At 41.8% G+C, this 15557-nt stretch overlaps 2 protein-coding genes across 2 annotated transcripts in view; both read left to right on the top strand.

Moving 5' to 3' along the window:
• The first annotated feature begins 6910 nt into the window (after nucleotides 1–6910).
• The window catches only part of dlgap3 (discs, large (Drosophila) homolog-associated protein 3), a 108924-nt gene continuing 100277 nt past the window's right edge, over nucleotides 6911–15557 (top strand). Inside the window, exon 1 of the mRNA XM_051065645.1 lies at nucleotides 6911–7089. The gene's annotated coding sequence lies outside the window, so the exon portion shown is untranslated. The remainder of the gene's footprint in view (nucleotides 7090–15557) is intronic.
• The window catches only part of LOC108900388 (sodium-dependent neutral amino acid transporter B(0)AT1), a 244075-nt gene continuing 236114 nt past the window's right edge, over nucleotides 7597–15557 (top strand). The window contains exon 1 of the mRNA XM_051065670.1: nucleotides 7597–7627. The gene's annotated coding sequence lies outside the window, so the exon portion shown is untranslated. The remainder of the gene's footprint in view (nucleotides 7628–15557) is intronic.

The raw sequence follows: 15557 nt of genomic DNA, 5'->3' as shown, positions 1-15557 counted from the left end.
TATATCTAAAACATGTGATCAGTCTATAAAATATGATACGATGCCCTCAGCTACTCACATGTATATGAAGTGTATATATGAAGTGTATATATGTATATATATGCTGTTAAAATGAGCTGTACCTTTGTCAAATACAACTTTAAAGTGCTTATTAAGACTTTGGTTTGAGACTTTTTCTAGGGTTCAGTTTAGAATTATGTTGAGGTTAGGAGTCAGGAGTTAGGGTAAGGGCTGGGGTTAGGCATTTGGTTGTGATGGTTTAGATTAGGGTAAGGGGCAAGGGAATGCATTATGTCAATGAGTGTCCTCACAAATACAGAAGTACAAGTATATGTGTGATTTGAGTGTATACTGAGTATTACTGACACCACACATGAATTGACTCTGTGGTATTTGGCATATGGTATTCTAAAGTATAGTAGTACAGTATAGTGAAAAAGCAAACGATGCTTTGTTTGTTGATGCAAACTATGCAGCAAGATCTCACTTTGTTTGTGTGCTTATTGGAAAGTCTGCAGCCTATCTGTTTTTGTTTTCAGTCAAGGCCTAGACAGCCAGGCAGCCGGCTGTGGGCAGGTTTTGTTCGCAGATGTGTGGCTATCGAGAACCCGAACAAGCCCAAGATGTTGCTATAATTCAGATTCTCTGTGCTTACTCATTGGAAGTCATTGGAAGATAATGCAAAACCTTGAGGCATAACTTGGCAGTATATCAGGTAATATAATGCATCTCTTCAAAACAAGCCTTTCTCCTTTGGAATATGCAAACAGAGTGTGCATTGTGAGTAAAAGGTTGCTGGAAGCCTAGATTCCATATCTTAAATCAATTTTGGCACAAGCTGGGCAGCACTCTGCTATGAGCATTAAACCCAGAGGCACTCTCATGTCACCAAGAAATTGAAACTGTGATTGATCGTAAATGAGCATTTTATTCAAGTACATTTACTGCATGATAACACAAATTCAAACAGCAAGTCCTAATACTGTTCAGTACTGTATCACATGTCATAACATAGTCTGTACCAATCTGGCTGCTAATGGCAACTCCAGTTATCACCTTCTGACACCACACTAAGTCAAATTTAAATGTTCGCTGAGAAGTCATCTCCACACAGTCGTTCTCAATCAGCACTGCACCATCATATGTGTCAATATGTAGATTATAATAAGAGTTAGGAGGCTGGGTCCTTCTCCCCGGCTGCAGCACAGAGTGGAGCTTTTTAAAAAGCTCGGTAAATTGACAGTGAATCATCCTGACAGATCAGCTTCTTGCTCTTTTCTTTGGTCATTACATCCGTAGATGAATGGCGAGGAGGGAAGTGAGGACAGCCGACAGAGAGTAATGGAATTGTTTCCATTCAGGAGATGTGTTATGCCTTCCCTGTGTTCGGTGTGTTCCTCCCCGCCGGTACAGTTATCAATGAAACTAATTGCCACCTTCAACTTCAATCAATTCCTCACCACTGGACACATTTTAACATGCACTATTGTATTTTATGACTGATTCAGCCCTGAGTGTACATCAGTGAACTCAATAACGCAGATATGAAAGTGGGATAGGAACACTAATTCAAAGATGAGCTGGAACACAAAATTATGAGTTTAGGAATGAAAGAACTTTGTAACTTTTTTCATCTGGTAAAACCTACAAGACATATCACACGGGCAGGGGTGTTGTCATGGGTTAAAATGAAACAGAAACTAAAACAAGATGACTTGATCCATTTGCTTGACAGCTTAGGTACTTTTAGAAAAAACAAAATACTGACAGCCAACCAATCATGCCCATGTTTGTGATTTCTTTCACATGAATAAGTAATGGAGGGAGTGTTAAATCAACCTTACCTTTCATCTGCTTTGCCAAATGATTAACTGCAACCATTGCCAGTAGAAAAACGGGTTGGCACATAGACACATAGATGGTTCTGTGGAGGTGAAAAAAATTTTTTTTAGAAAACCCATTGTATTTCTAGACATGCTAGTGGCTGGTCACTCAATTCACCAACTGGGTGCAGACTGAAAAATCTCAGCAGCAATCAGATGGATTCACATTCAATCTTGTGCAGATATTTATGATCCCAAGAGGACGAATCTGACTGACTTTGGTGATCCTCTGACTTTTCCTTTAGCTACACTATATATGGTACGTGCCCTAACCATTCAGCTATCAGGTCGCCCCTAGATATACTATATTTTGACATTTATGTTTTTTAAGTATTTTTTTTTTAAGTATAGTGAAACTGTTGGATGGACTACCATGACATTTGGTACAGATGTTCATGGTGGATGAACCTCGTAGATTTTGTAATGCCGACGGTAAAAATTTTCACTTATCCAATGAAACATCCTAATATCTACAGAATGGACTGGACACTGGACATTCATGATCCCTAAAGGATGAATCCTAATGACTTTGGTGATCGCCTGACTTATCCTCAGGTCAGAATTTTTGCAACAGGTGTGGGCTGGCACAAGGTTTACAGAAGATGAATCCTAAGTACTTATGTGATCCACTGACTATGACTCTTGATCCACCATGAGATTTGTGGTTTTGAGTGAGATGTCTCAACAACTATGGGATGGACTGTTATTAACTTTTAGACACTGATGTTCTCCTCAGGAGGATGAATTATAATAACTTTGGTGATCTGTTAACATTTCATCTAGCGCCATCATCAGGTCAAATTTAAATTTAAATCAATACATTGGTTTAAAGTCAAATACCTGTAAAACTAATTACATTCCGGTACGCCTCAGTAATACTTAAGAAAAAAATATGACTACTTCTTCTGCAGTTAGATTATGTGATTTAGTACCACGTGTCTTTATTGTGTGGGTGTGTATTTGCATGGGGCAGCAAGAGAATTGCTCTCACTCTATCAGTCTGTCACGTTAACAGTAAATTTCCAGCACAGAAAGTGTTGCGTGTCTATCAGTGCAGCCTGGTTAGTAAAGATGTCAAAGCTACATGAGATATGGGCTCTGCAGCCTTGCATGTTGTTTGATGAAATATGCATGACACTGGCAGAGCTGTAGATCTTCTGATGTGATGGATATATATATATATATATATATATATATATATATATATACACACACACACACACACATATACTACACTGACATGGTTTGTGACATCACCACTGTGCCCACAAAAACTAAACACACTTATATTCTGTATCACACACATTATATATCAGGTTTCTCCTCATTTAATGGACATTTCAGTGTCACTGCTGGTTTTTGACCCTTTAATGGATTTCCTGTTTGCTTATATCTAGATGATCAATCCTCTTTTTCTCTCCTCTTCTTTTCCTTTTTTATTTGCCGTCCCATGTGTAAACACAGTGTCATCTCTCCCGGTTGAATCAGGGTCCATATCCAATCAGAAAGCTGCCTAGATCCCCCCTGTGGTCTACTTACCATGTGTCTCCCAGCCTTATTACGCCTAGGGAACGCTCCCTGACAGGCGCTATTGATCTCAGCCAGCTTGGAGCGACGCCATGAAAGTGCACATTGGCAGCTGATGACAGCTTTATTAGAAAAGGAGGACACGGCAGATCAGCAAGTTTCCCAACATCAAAAGGCCCAAAGGGGATGAACTATGGATAGAGCTCATCGCATTTGTTTGGGGATCAACTGAGAGGCTGTTTTTTTGAAGGTGATCAATTTGTTTTGTCCACGGGGGGATAATGCACTCTGGCCACAGGTAAGCCTGAGCCATCTCTGAAGGAAATCCCTCCGATGGGTATTCATGTGATAATGACGTTACAAACACTGGATGCCTAATGTCGTATTCATTGTGATGCATGGGCAGATATGTGCTGAGGGGCTGTGTGGGAATGCTCATGCAAAGTTAAATTTGTTTTAACTTCGGAGAAAGCCTGTGAGGGAGCAAGAGTAGTGTTTGTTTTTGCCATTGACTTTCATTTGTTTTCGTATGATTGATTCTCATGGGAAATACCTGCTTTGCTAATGCTTGGATTGTGAAACTACATAAGAGGGGTGATAGGGTTTCCAAATAACAATCTAGCTGATGTTTGCGGTGCAGAAAATAGCATTTGCAATTTATTCTCTGACCACAGCTATTCAGGACTTCAATCACAAGATCTGAAGAAAAATAGAAGGTTTGCGGGGGGGGGGCTCAAAATTGCAACCAAGGGGTTGACTTGATTCGAAGTGAGCTAGGGTCAGGACCCTCTGACATCCGGCCTCAGAATAGTTCAGACAAGTGCTAATGAAGATACAAACAGATCTGCTGGCAGGCTGTGAAGCAGGTGGCGCAAGGCCAGGCTGTAAACGATTCCACCCCAGTGATGAATGCCCTGCCACATACATGAGGGGGTGAGGGCGTGTGTTGTGTTGTGTTGTGTTGAAAATGCGGATATTACACCTTGACCCAGTGAACCGATAAATATTCATTAGGCCGCCTTCCATCGAGAGAGAAAGAGGGTGAGAGAGAGTGTGCAGACATCTCAGTGGTCTTGTTAAGTGGGAAAATGGCGTGCCATGGCTGAGCTACAGTGCAGCTGACTGGGAGAGAAGAGTACACCACTGACATAATGGGCCTAATATACAAAACCTCGCTTTTTTTTCTTCACTTCGCATGGGCATCATCACACTCTGAGTGAGTGAAACACACTCGGCTATAGCAGAGCTGCATGCTGATGTGCTAAATGTCAGTGTTATGGGTTGGCATGTTTAACTACATAACCATATCCTTCAGCAATCACTCGGTGACAACTAGTCCCACTGTTGTGGCTGGTGTGTGGGAAGATGTGTTTGTGTTTTAATGGTTCACAAATCCACATCTTTCCCAGCCAAAACCCAGCAAGCTTCATGATCTGAAACATCACCTTGTAGGGTGTGTTCAGCATGGCAGATGGCGTGACATGAAGTTTAACACTAAACTTTGACGCCAAGCAGAGTAGATTTTTACTAAGACTCGGCTCTGATCTGAGGTCGACTTAACCACGCAACGCTTTCATCCTGACAGTCAGCACATTTCATTCTGGTGTCAAAAGTCTGGTGGGAACAGTTAGAAATGCACACGGTCAGTCTCACACAGTGGCCTGTGTCAGTGTCACTGACCATGGTGCTGAAACCAAAGCCTGTCAATGTAACCAAGCTGCTCCTAACTCACAACTGCGACAGCTATTAATAAATGAACAGGGACTATTTTATGCAAGTAATGATACATTAAACTGCATAATAGTCCTGTAATTTAAAAAAAAAGTTTTCTTAATAATTGCAAGGTGCTGAATCGTCACAACAGATGTTGTTGCAGTAAATTAAAAATGTGGGTGAAATACAACTCAAGGAAAAACAAGCTGTGCAGTAAAACAATTTACTTTCTGAATCTTTTTTTTTTTTACAAGACCCTGTAGTCATATTCAGTTTGAAAGTGCTTTAACATATCATGAATATTTATCAATGCTGAAAGGGGGTACATTCTATTTTGCAAATGAAAGATAGGGAGCTGAGTTTAGGTGTTTTTTTTAAGCATAAACCCTGCTCTACAGCCGACATCCCAGCTGACAGCCGGTTGTACTGAGAAAGGATTAAATGGAAACTGTCATTTAACATCCTGCATGTGATCACGTTCTCCTCATTCTCTGTTCTCTCTGAGGTAAAACAACCACATATAAGGTGGATCCTTCTGAGGAGCCTCTGTCTGTCTCTGTGAATTCACTTTACACAGCATCATGAGAAATTGAGGTGCTGTGAAAATTACAGTCTCTGTTCATTTCTAACAAAGAGAGAGGGAGAAAGAAGAAAAACTCCAACACCTCTTCCCGTTCCACACGTGCACCCACACCTTCTCAGCCCTCTCTTTCCCTCACACATTGCGAAGAGACGTGTGCACGTCAGGCTTTTCTGCTGCTGATGCAGCTCCTCTGAGGGGATGAGATTTGACCAAACACGTGTCATGTTGTAGGTGTCTGATGCTTGTTGAGAGCCTGATGTAGACTGATACCCCCCACATTGTAGGCTACGGTGTGTGGACCCTTCTACCAGCAGAATGAGAGGACTAAATCTAGGTCATTATTTGCAAGTATAGGTCCATCTAGTTTTCAATCGTGCAGTAAAACACTCCTGCAATCATGAAATGGCCTTAAGGCCTATTGAAAACGACTCTTTAGTTCCACGGTTTTGCTCTCTCTCCCTCTCTCTCTCTCTGTCTCTCTTTCCCTCTCTGCTCTGACCCATTTACAGTAGTGACTGTCTAAGTTAAGTGCTTGACGTGATGGCGTATTCAGAATGGGCGGCTACACTGCTCAAAAACATCACAGGCGTGCCTCAGAATAACCTATAGCCCGCACATTAGTGATTCTTGAGTGAGTGGTCTTTACTTAAGTGACTGAAGAACAAATTTTAATCTTCAGTCACAACATTGTGCATCAAAGTATCACAGATGTAACACAGGATTATCACTATACTTACTTTTGTAATATCAAGTAAACTTCAGTTGTATATGACATAGCGAAGGCACTGAAGAGTTGCCTAATCTATTGCTTTTTCAAAGTTTTTTGAGCAAAGTCATAAATTACACTGGAAAACAAAGAAAAACTCTGTCACATAACTTGGCTTTTAGCCTTTTTTTTTTTTACAGCGCACACCAGAAAACCGAGTAATGGAAACACGTGGCATACAGTCAGACAGAAAGATGCATCACTCGTTTTTAATCATAAAAAACGAAAACTAAACATTAGGGTATGGCTCGCAAGATTGATTCATGTGCTGGCCTCCGCGGGTCCCTGTGTGTTTTTTTTTTTTCTTATTTGGCCCCTCCTTGAGCAGCGGGGCAGAGAGGGGCCGCCGAGGATCCTGTGAACCAATCGGTTGCCGGTAATGTTTCAGTGGGGAGCCCTGCCTGTGAACCAGAGAGAGGGAGGAAGAGAGCGAGCGAGAGAGAGAGAGAGAGAGAGAGAGAGAGAGAGACCGCTGCTTTAAACTGCTGCCTCTCCATCCTCCGTTCTCCTCCACACAGCGATCGGGGGAGCTGCGGAATAGGCGTGTGTTTGTGTGTTACTCCAGCGAAGATATTACGCTCACTGAAAAACGTCGTCAAAGAAAGCTCCACAACAAGGTAAGGAGACTCGCGAGGCTGTCGGATGGACGGTGTGTGTGTGTGTGAGTGTGAGTGAGAGGTTGAAGGTGCAGGTGCTCCTGTGCGAACGCTGAACGCACACTGTCCGTGCGAGTCGTTCAAGTACAGGCTGTCATGTGGTACTTGTGATGAAGATAACGAGTGTTGGTCTGTGTTGGCGCAGGGACTGGTCGGTTTGCTGGCGGGGGGGGTTCCAGCTGTGTCAACTTGACAGGGGGAGGGGAAAAAAAGAGAAGTTGCGCCATTTGTGAAGGCAGGACGACCCCCCTCCTCATACACACACACACTTATACGAAAGAACAAGAAATAGTCTTTGGGCTGTCGATTCAAAACACAACATAGGAAACGACTCCGAGATGTCGGCGATCATCGAGTTTCATTCGTGCGTAAATGGTCGCTGACCGTGAAAGCGCGCTTGTGCGTTGTTGCCTATATGGTTTGTGTATGTGTGTGTGTGTGTGTGTGTGTGTGTGTGAGAGAGAGAGAGAGAGAGAGAGAGAGAGAGAGAGAGAGAGATGTGTCCCGGAGAGGAATTCGCGCCGGCTGCAAGAGTATCGCGTTTACACTGCAAAGCAGAGGTGCACAACGGGTTTAATTAATGACCGCGTTGAGAGTGCTGGCGCTTGGGACAATGAGGAGATGATTCCCCAGGAACACCACCCCCTCCCCAAAAACACACACACACCACCCCGGCCCAGGAATCCTCCAGGGTGAAGTAGGAATCGCTTAGGATGCCGCACATTTATAATTCTACCTGTGTGCACTTGGATGATAAAGGAGGAAGGGGCCGGCGGGGGGGGGGGGCTTAAACGGCGCCGCTCGTGCCTCTCTAACCGCACGCTTGGCGCTCATTTGAAGGATGGTGACCCATTCTCCCTCGCAACATCTGGTTTTACATGAATTGCCTGTCACCGCCCCTTTCCCCGTATCCTGTATCCCAAAGCCGCTGCAATAGAGCCCCTCTTCTGGCGCCGCCTCACTATATCTTATGGCATTAGTTGGATTATTTGGATGAGGTGTCTAAAGATCAGATGGATCAGGCATGAATCCCAATCCACATTACACAGGTGTAATCTGATACTCCCTCTTATGGTGTGTGCCTTGAAATTGGATGTAAAAGATAAGTGTGTAAAATCATGGGTAAACCACAGACATTTGAGCTTTAGTTGTGTTAATCTAATGCATATGAAAGTTAACTGAATGAGCACGAGAGCCCCTCCCCCCTTTCTGATTACAGGGGATCTAGGCAGCATCTTGCTAAGTGTGTGTGTGTGTGTGTGTGTGTGTGTGTATGTAGGCGGGGGTTGTTGCTGTAGCTGAGTACAGAGTTAATGCATTACATGGCTTTGATGTGTGTGATGTGTATTCACTACACACCCTTGCATCCAACACCATGTGCCTTATTACATGAAACCAAGTATCACTGGCTAACAAAGTGGAGTGTTGACTGGCTGACCAGATACTGTAGCTTTTAGTGTCAGTGTAATAAATTATTAAAGCTACAATAGGGCAACAAACTGTCAGCCTCCCAAACAGCATGCTGGCTCTGAATACTCAAACCCTTCTCCTCCTGTAATGATTCAAACTCTGAGATATTTTTGTTTTCTCATGTAGTGAGCGAATGTGCTGCATCCAGCTGACTCCCTCTTCCATCCTCCGTCCCTCATCTCTCCAGTCCGTCCTGCTTGCACGCCCAGTTTGTCGAAAGAGCTGGTTTCCAATGGAGACACCCTCAATCAATTGCACTTTTCTGTCTGGACTCTGTCAAATGTGAAAATAGTGGTATGAAGCAGCAGGTTCTGTTATGCAGCAGGACATGCTGTTCATTTTGTCCCTTCAATGGAACAGAGGGGTCAGTCTGACAGATAAAAATCATTGCTGTTACAATGGAGTAAAGGTTTTTTTTAAAAAAAAAACAAAAACACATAAGATATAAAGAAATTTCAGGGTTTATATCTAATCTATTTTAGTTATAATTATATTTTAATTATATATAAAAACACCACACCAAAAATAAAACCACTGCAAATTCTTGAGAGAGGATTTTGGAACAGTCCCAGTCTTCTTCTGTCTAATCAGACTGCCTCCTCTTCATTCACCAGAAAATACACCTCATTTAGAAAGCAAGATGCTATCAAAATGCCACTTCTCTGTGACTTATCAAGTCTCATTCAACCTTAAAATTGATTTTTTTTTTTTTCTTTTTCTTTTTGTGAACCAAGCACAAAAAGAATTGACTGAGTGGGATGGACATTTCTTGCAGTGTGTAGGGTTGACTTTGCCAGGGCTCGTTTTGGTGCATCAACACGCCTTGCACAAATCCCATTATTTCTTTTCACCATCGCATAAGAGGTAATGATGCTCCGTCTTGATGGGTGCATTGAGATTAAGTATTTGTCTTGGCGTCTGTTTAAGGTTTCTGCACGCTCCGTTCTGTCAGATTTAGTCAATATTATACACTGTAGAACATTAATTGATTATGCTGAATATTGATTTGATCTTTGAACAACACTTACAACAAGCCATTGGCACGGTTGTGCTACACACTAACACTAACACTAACATGCTTATGTTAAGCAGATATAATGTTTATATCATGTTCGCAACTTTAGTTTAGCATGTTAGCATGCTAACATTTGCTAATTTCGCATTAAACACAAGGTATGCAAAGGCTGATAAGAATGCTTTTAGTTTTCAAAGTATTTGGTCATAAACCAAAGAGCTGGTAAAACTGTTCTTTTGACGTAAGGGTGATGCTAGATGAAAATTCAGGACTTACCCAAAGTTATTACAGGTTAAAGTATCTGGAGGGGAACTTGTATATGTGTAGCAGTTTCATAGCAATCCATCCAGCAGTTGTAGAGACATTTCACTCAAAACTACAAATGTTAACCTCTAGTGGTGCTAGAAGAAAAGTCAGAAAGATTCATCATCTGGAATCCATGAATGCCTGTACAAAATTTGTTCCAGCTGGTCCACTGGATGTTGAGTGGTTTCACAGAATAAGTGAAAACTTTGATTTGAACTTTGAAAAGTCAAGACATTACTGAACTCACTGTTCATTCTCTGGGAACCAAGAATGTCTATACCAAATTTCATAGCATAGATATTACCATAAAAGCCACAAATGTCAACCTGTTAGTGTTAGAAAAGCATAATTAAGGTCTCACTGTATCAGTAGGATTCATGCTGTAGGAACCATTAATGTCTTTACCAAATTGGATGGCTGGACTGATCTGTTTAATAGTGTTGCACAAAGTCTTATTGATGATCGTAATCATGGTTACAATAGTAAACACATGGAGTTTATTTACTCCCAACAAGGCCTTTTTTTGCACTTCATATAACGCTGCCTGAATTCCTCCTGTGCTCCCGTCATAATTACTACCGCTGCTAGAGATCGCCTGACAATAAAACAGAACTATGGGCCGCAATAAGCTGCTTGCACAGACAACTTATGGGGTAATTTTTAATGGGGAAGACAGTCTCTAAGTGGTGGACCAATCTACTGACTGACCCGCCATTTCCATCCAGAACCATGCCGTAAACCATGGTCAGAAACTACAAACTCAGTTCTACACTTGACACTGACAATGATGACCCCTTCCAAACGCAAGTAATGACGAAAATGAGTGCTAACATTACTTCTAAAGCTATTAAATAACTCCAGTCGTAAAAGGAAAACTAGATTTGGACTTAATATAACATTAGGTCTTAAAATAAACTGAGTGTTATAGAGAAATGTAATTTGTGAACCGCTTTGACATATTAAACAATAACACACACTGTATCAGATTGCCTCACCACTAATAGCTGCGTTGGAGTCAAAGCTTTCAGATTCACCATTAGTTTATTCCCCTCAATGCAAGCTGGCACTAACGGAGTATCCCTCTGCAACAGAGCACTCTGTTACTAGCTCTACAGTATATCAAAGCTCTGTGCTGAAATCCTGCAGTAGCGGGAAAGCAGTGAAGGTCTGGATGACAAGGTGAGGGGCTTTGAGTGTTTTCATGTTGTTACAGTTTCCTCCAAAGCCGACCACTGAATAAAAACGCAGGACAGAGGAGTTACATGAAAGGAAAGCTCTCATTGTTGATACAGTAGGTTTATTTAAAATCTGGATGAATGGATGCTGCATATGAGAACAATCTGAGGGAGTAGCAAGCCATACACACACAGACACACACACACACACACACACACACACACACACAAATACACACATGCTCAGGTACACAGACAGCATCTTTCCCTCCCTGTTTCTCTCTCCTAGTGTGTTCTGCTCATCTCCCTGCCTCTCTTCCCCTTCCAGCCCCAACTCTTATAAACCATGCTGAGTGTTAAGCCATAAAGGGGCCATTTTGCATATTGCATATCAATAAAGACCATTCAGCTTTAGCGCTGGTTTTTATTGGACTGTCATGGACACAAGCAGCAGATCGGCAGCCATGCGCGCACAGTATAAGCACGGCATGTTCCGTCATCTGTGTGTTTTATTGGGGTTTGGTGTAAAGATGCCGTCTGTGTGATCAAGACATCAACCGGTCAACTTTTCCGAATGTGGGAGCAAGTTTCTGTGCGGCCATGTTGTTAAAGCCTTAATGGTGATGCAAACAGTTAAAACAAATCAAAACACAATAACAATGACAGAAAGAAAGTCAATTTGGAGGATCAGATGTAGACTGGAGTGATAAGAGGCGTGGGCATGGCTCTGAATAACCAGGATGCAGATTGTATTTCTTATAATATTAGTGTAACATTCAGCCCTGGTCCTGAGAGGGTACCATGACTGCTAATATCCTTGTCGTAATTAACAATATAACATTTACCTTTGAGTTAATCAGTGGACGTAACATTAGTCATTTAAAATGTTGCCTGTCCTTAAACTATATCTTCCTCATAAAGCCAAACAGAAGGATTACCGTCATTATGAAACACAGGCCGGCAGAGATGAGATGATTAGATGCTGCAGACATTACTGAAGCTAAAATAACCAGGTACATTCGTGGGATTTTCTAATGCAGAGTGGATTCAGTACTGGCTAAATGTTGCTGTAAATGAAAAAATCTGCTATCTTGGAGCTTGTTGTAGACAAACATTAGTCATGAGCACAATGCATATGCGGAAACATATTGAAGCAGTTGCATTACTTATCCCAGTTATACAAGCGAAATGAGTCATATCATTATGCCAAATTGCAGAAAATTTCATTTAATGAGTCAAGCATTTTTTTCAAGTCCCTATCACCGTCTTCCACAAGTTGAAAGAAACGCTTACAGAGTTTTCAAGAAATTGATTTATTTGATAAAATGTGCACAGTAGAGGAAAAGGTAAAGAGCCACTGCATGAAATTTACACATGAAAGTCAGTTAACTCTGCGCGGAGAGTACTACCCAGCCTGTAAAAATAGCTGTGTAATGTCTTATGTGACTCTGTAGCGGGCTTTCCAAAGTCTGAGAAAATAACCCTGATGATGTCATGCTGTGATGTCACTGTGGTTATCTTGGCTTGTTAGTGAATACAAAGGTGTCACCGAAAAGATGCTTTTGGTTTATTGTGGGACATGTAGGATCCAGCATTTCTGGAACTTGATTTTACGTTGAGATATCTCTGCTTCTGCTGCTTCGATTTTATTCCTCCTGAAATTAGATTCATGCCCTCAATGGGAAGGCGGGCCTTTGGACATATTTATCTACATACACAGTGAGTGAGCAAAAATAATTAATGTCATTATGGTCAATGTAATATTTCTGTAGGCATTAAGCAGAAGTTAAGGCTGTTCCAATCGTGCTTAATACCACCCTGACATTTTTAAGTGTGTTTGTAGAAATATTAATGCTAATGTTTACTCCCATGTCAAAAGGTCTCTCTCATGCCCTCTATCTGTTGGCAGGCGTGGAGTGTTGGCGACAAAACAAACACTAATAAAATAGTGAGGCCTGTATTGTTAATCCAGGTTTGGCAGAGCACAGGTGTCACGCACACATGGATGCTCTTTCATATCCTTCACACTTCTCGATTAATTGTCAGCACACCCCCTCATATATTCATATTCATATTCATATGCATACCTCCATTGTTGCGGTGAGCCGCTCTTACTGGAGAGTTAGCATCTTGTTTTGACACATTTCCTCACAGAATGATAAGTATTTAATCACACCCGCGTTCGTTATTACAGGATAGCCAGTCAACCCAAAGTCATGATCGCAAACACTCACAGTAGATCTAGAGACCACTCATCACACATCAAAATGATGTAATGGAGAGAAAGATACCCACCCAGCCCCCAACCCTCCAAATCAAACTCTGACGTCTGAATCGTCTCGTGGATGGGACCTGAAACAGAGCTTGCAGGCGAGTGGCAAGGTTAAAGAGGCGAGGGTAATTGCTGTAACCTATCTGGCTGGAAAAATGTTTGCTCATGTTCCCAGTGTACTCTTCTCTGATGCACTTGGGCATGAAATTGTTCCCCTTTCCACCCTAGCAAGCCCCAAGCCCAAGTCCATTGCCCATCCCTAGCCAGGCGAGTTGGCCTTTCTGCGTGTGTGTCTTTGTACGCCAGGGTTGTCTGTTTGCCTTCGGTTGCCCGTGAGTGAGTGTTTATTTGTGTGTTTGTTGATGTGTGTCTGCGTGTGTTTGCGAGCGGAGCATGGGTGGGTGTTGGGTGTCAGCTGGCCCTCTCCACTCCTCTCTGACTGACAGAATAAGTGAGCGAGCGTTGCAATGATTATGGGCTGCATGGAGAACTGCGGCAGAATGATCACTGAGCCTTTCATGCTAAAATCAGAGAGAGACAGAAAAACAGAGCAGGGCAGAGGCAGATTTGAGGACTGTGGCTCAAGTGCTTCTGGATAGGAAACGTATTAGCATATGTTCATTCATAAATTGATGGAAGAGGAATGTGTGCTTGTATGCGTAATTGATGAACTGATGGATTTCATGATAGTTCAAAAAGCCATACAGTGTGAAAAATATGATTCCATTTCTCTGTGTGTGTGTCTGTATTCATTTGTGTGTAAGCTCTTGTGCCATGAAAACAACAGCATATATCCAACATGCTTCCTGCTGTGTTATGTGTTTGAAAAACACTACCTAGGAGATGTGTGTTTGCACTGCATATTCCAACTATAGACTCTATATGGTTGACAATCAACGGGAATATACACATTCTCTGCAGTGTGTTCCCATGACAATTGTGTGCAGGAGAGATAATATAAGCAGTTGGCACCCTGTTGTGAAAAACTTATTCTTTTTCTGCATGACTGCACTGACAGAAGCTACCCATGAAAATGTCACAAACTGGCTCTTATTTATCAAGACAGAAATGAAATGACTTATTGAGTTTGTACTAGCAGAGAGCATTAAAGGCAGCATCTTATTGTCTCAGTTACAGTGTAGTTAGCGCCAAGCTAGTCCTAGGTCATGTGTTTTTCTGTAATCAAACACAGTACAATGCTACAGTACATTTGCTGTATTTTTTGAAACAGTAGTGCTATGATAACATACAGAAGCAAACAATAGCATACTTTGCATTTCTAGCTGACAACAGTTGATTTTTTTTTTTAGCTGAAATAATAACTGTAGCTGTTGCTAGCTCTGAGATAAGTATTAGGCAGCATTAGCTAATTATCTAACGCACACTCTGTATTCCAAAAGAAATTGCCATCTACTACAGCAGTTGCTATTAGAAATTTAAACCTTTGTGATTTTAACAAATTTAAATGATTACACATTTATGAGCAAAGAAAAAAACTATAACTCCCATGAAAAAAACGCAACAGGAAGAGGTACGCTAGTCATCATAACTCTTTGACGTGTTCTTCCAAAGTAAGTTATTCTACTATCTAGGTGTAATCTCTGCTGTCTAAAAACTTCAAGTTCTCTCTGTCCTGCTGTTATTACAGACGTGTGCGAGATAACCATGACCCCACAGCTTGCTCAGTGTTGCCAACTACAACAAAAGAAACATGCGCTGCTGTCATAAATGTGGCCCAATAAGACAGATCACTCTCTTAAGAGTGTGTTGCTTGGTTCATGGAAAATTCTTGAAAGGATTTGATTGACTGGATATGAAATGATCTCTCCCCAGTGACAAGTAAATGGGAATGACATTAGAAGACTTGATGCTAGATTAAATGACTCGTTAAACTGGATGTTTTTATGATTTAAGTACGGCTTTCCCCTCATGCTGGCACCGTGAGAGGGATGTGTTTCACCTTAAGATGATCAGGGGATTGAGAAGCGGGAGGGAGAGAGCAGGAATAAAAGACAGTGGGATGATGGCCTAATGGAGTGGATGAGCAATTGTGTCGATGACTCAGGATGAAGGGATGGCAGCCATTTGATGAATGGATGATGGAGGGGAGCGAGGTGGGAGGGAGAGTGTGGTATGAAATGATAGAGAGGAGTAGTCTTTAAATGCTACATCATGTCGTGGCTATTCATTT

This window comes from Lates calcarifer, linkage group LG3, assembly GCF_001640805.2.
Source record: "Lates calcarifer isolate ASB-BC8 linkage group LG3, TLL_Latcal_v3, whole genome shotgun sequence".
NCBI lineage: Eukaryota > Metazoa > Chordata > Actinopteri > Centropomidae > Lates > Lates calcarifer.
This window is presented reverse-complemented; position numbering and strand designations above follow the sequence as displayed.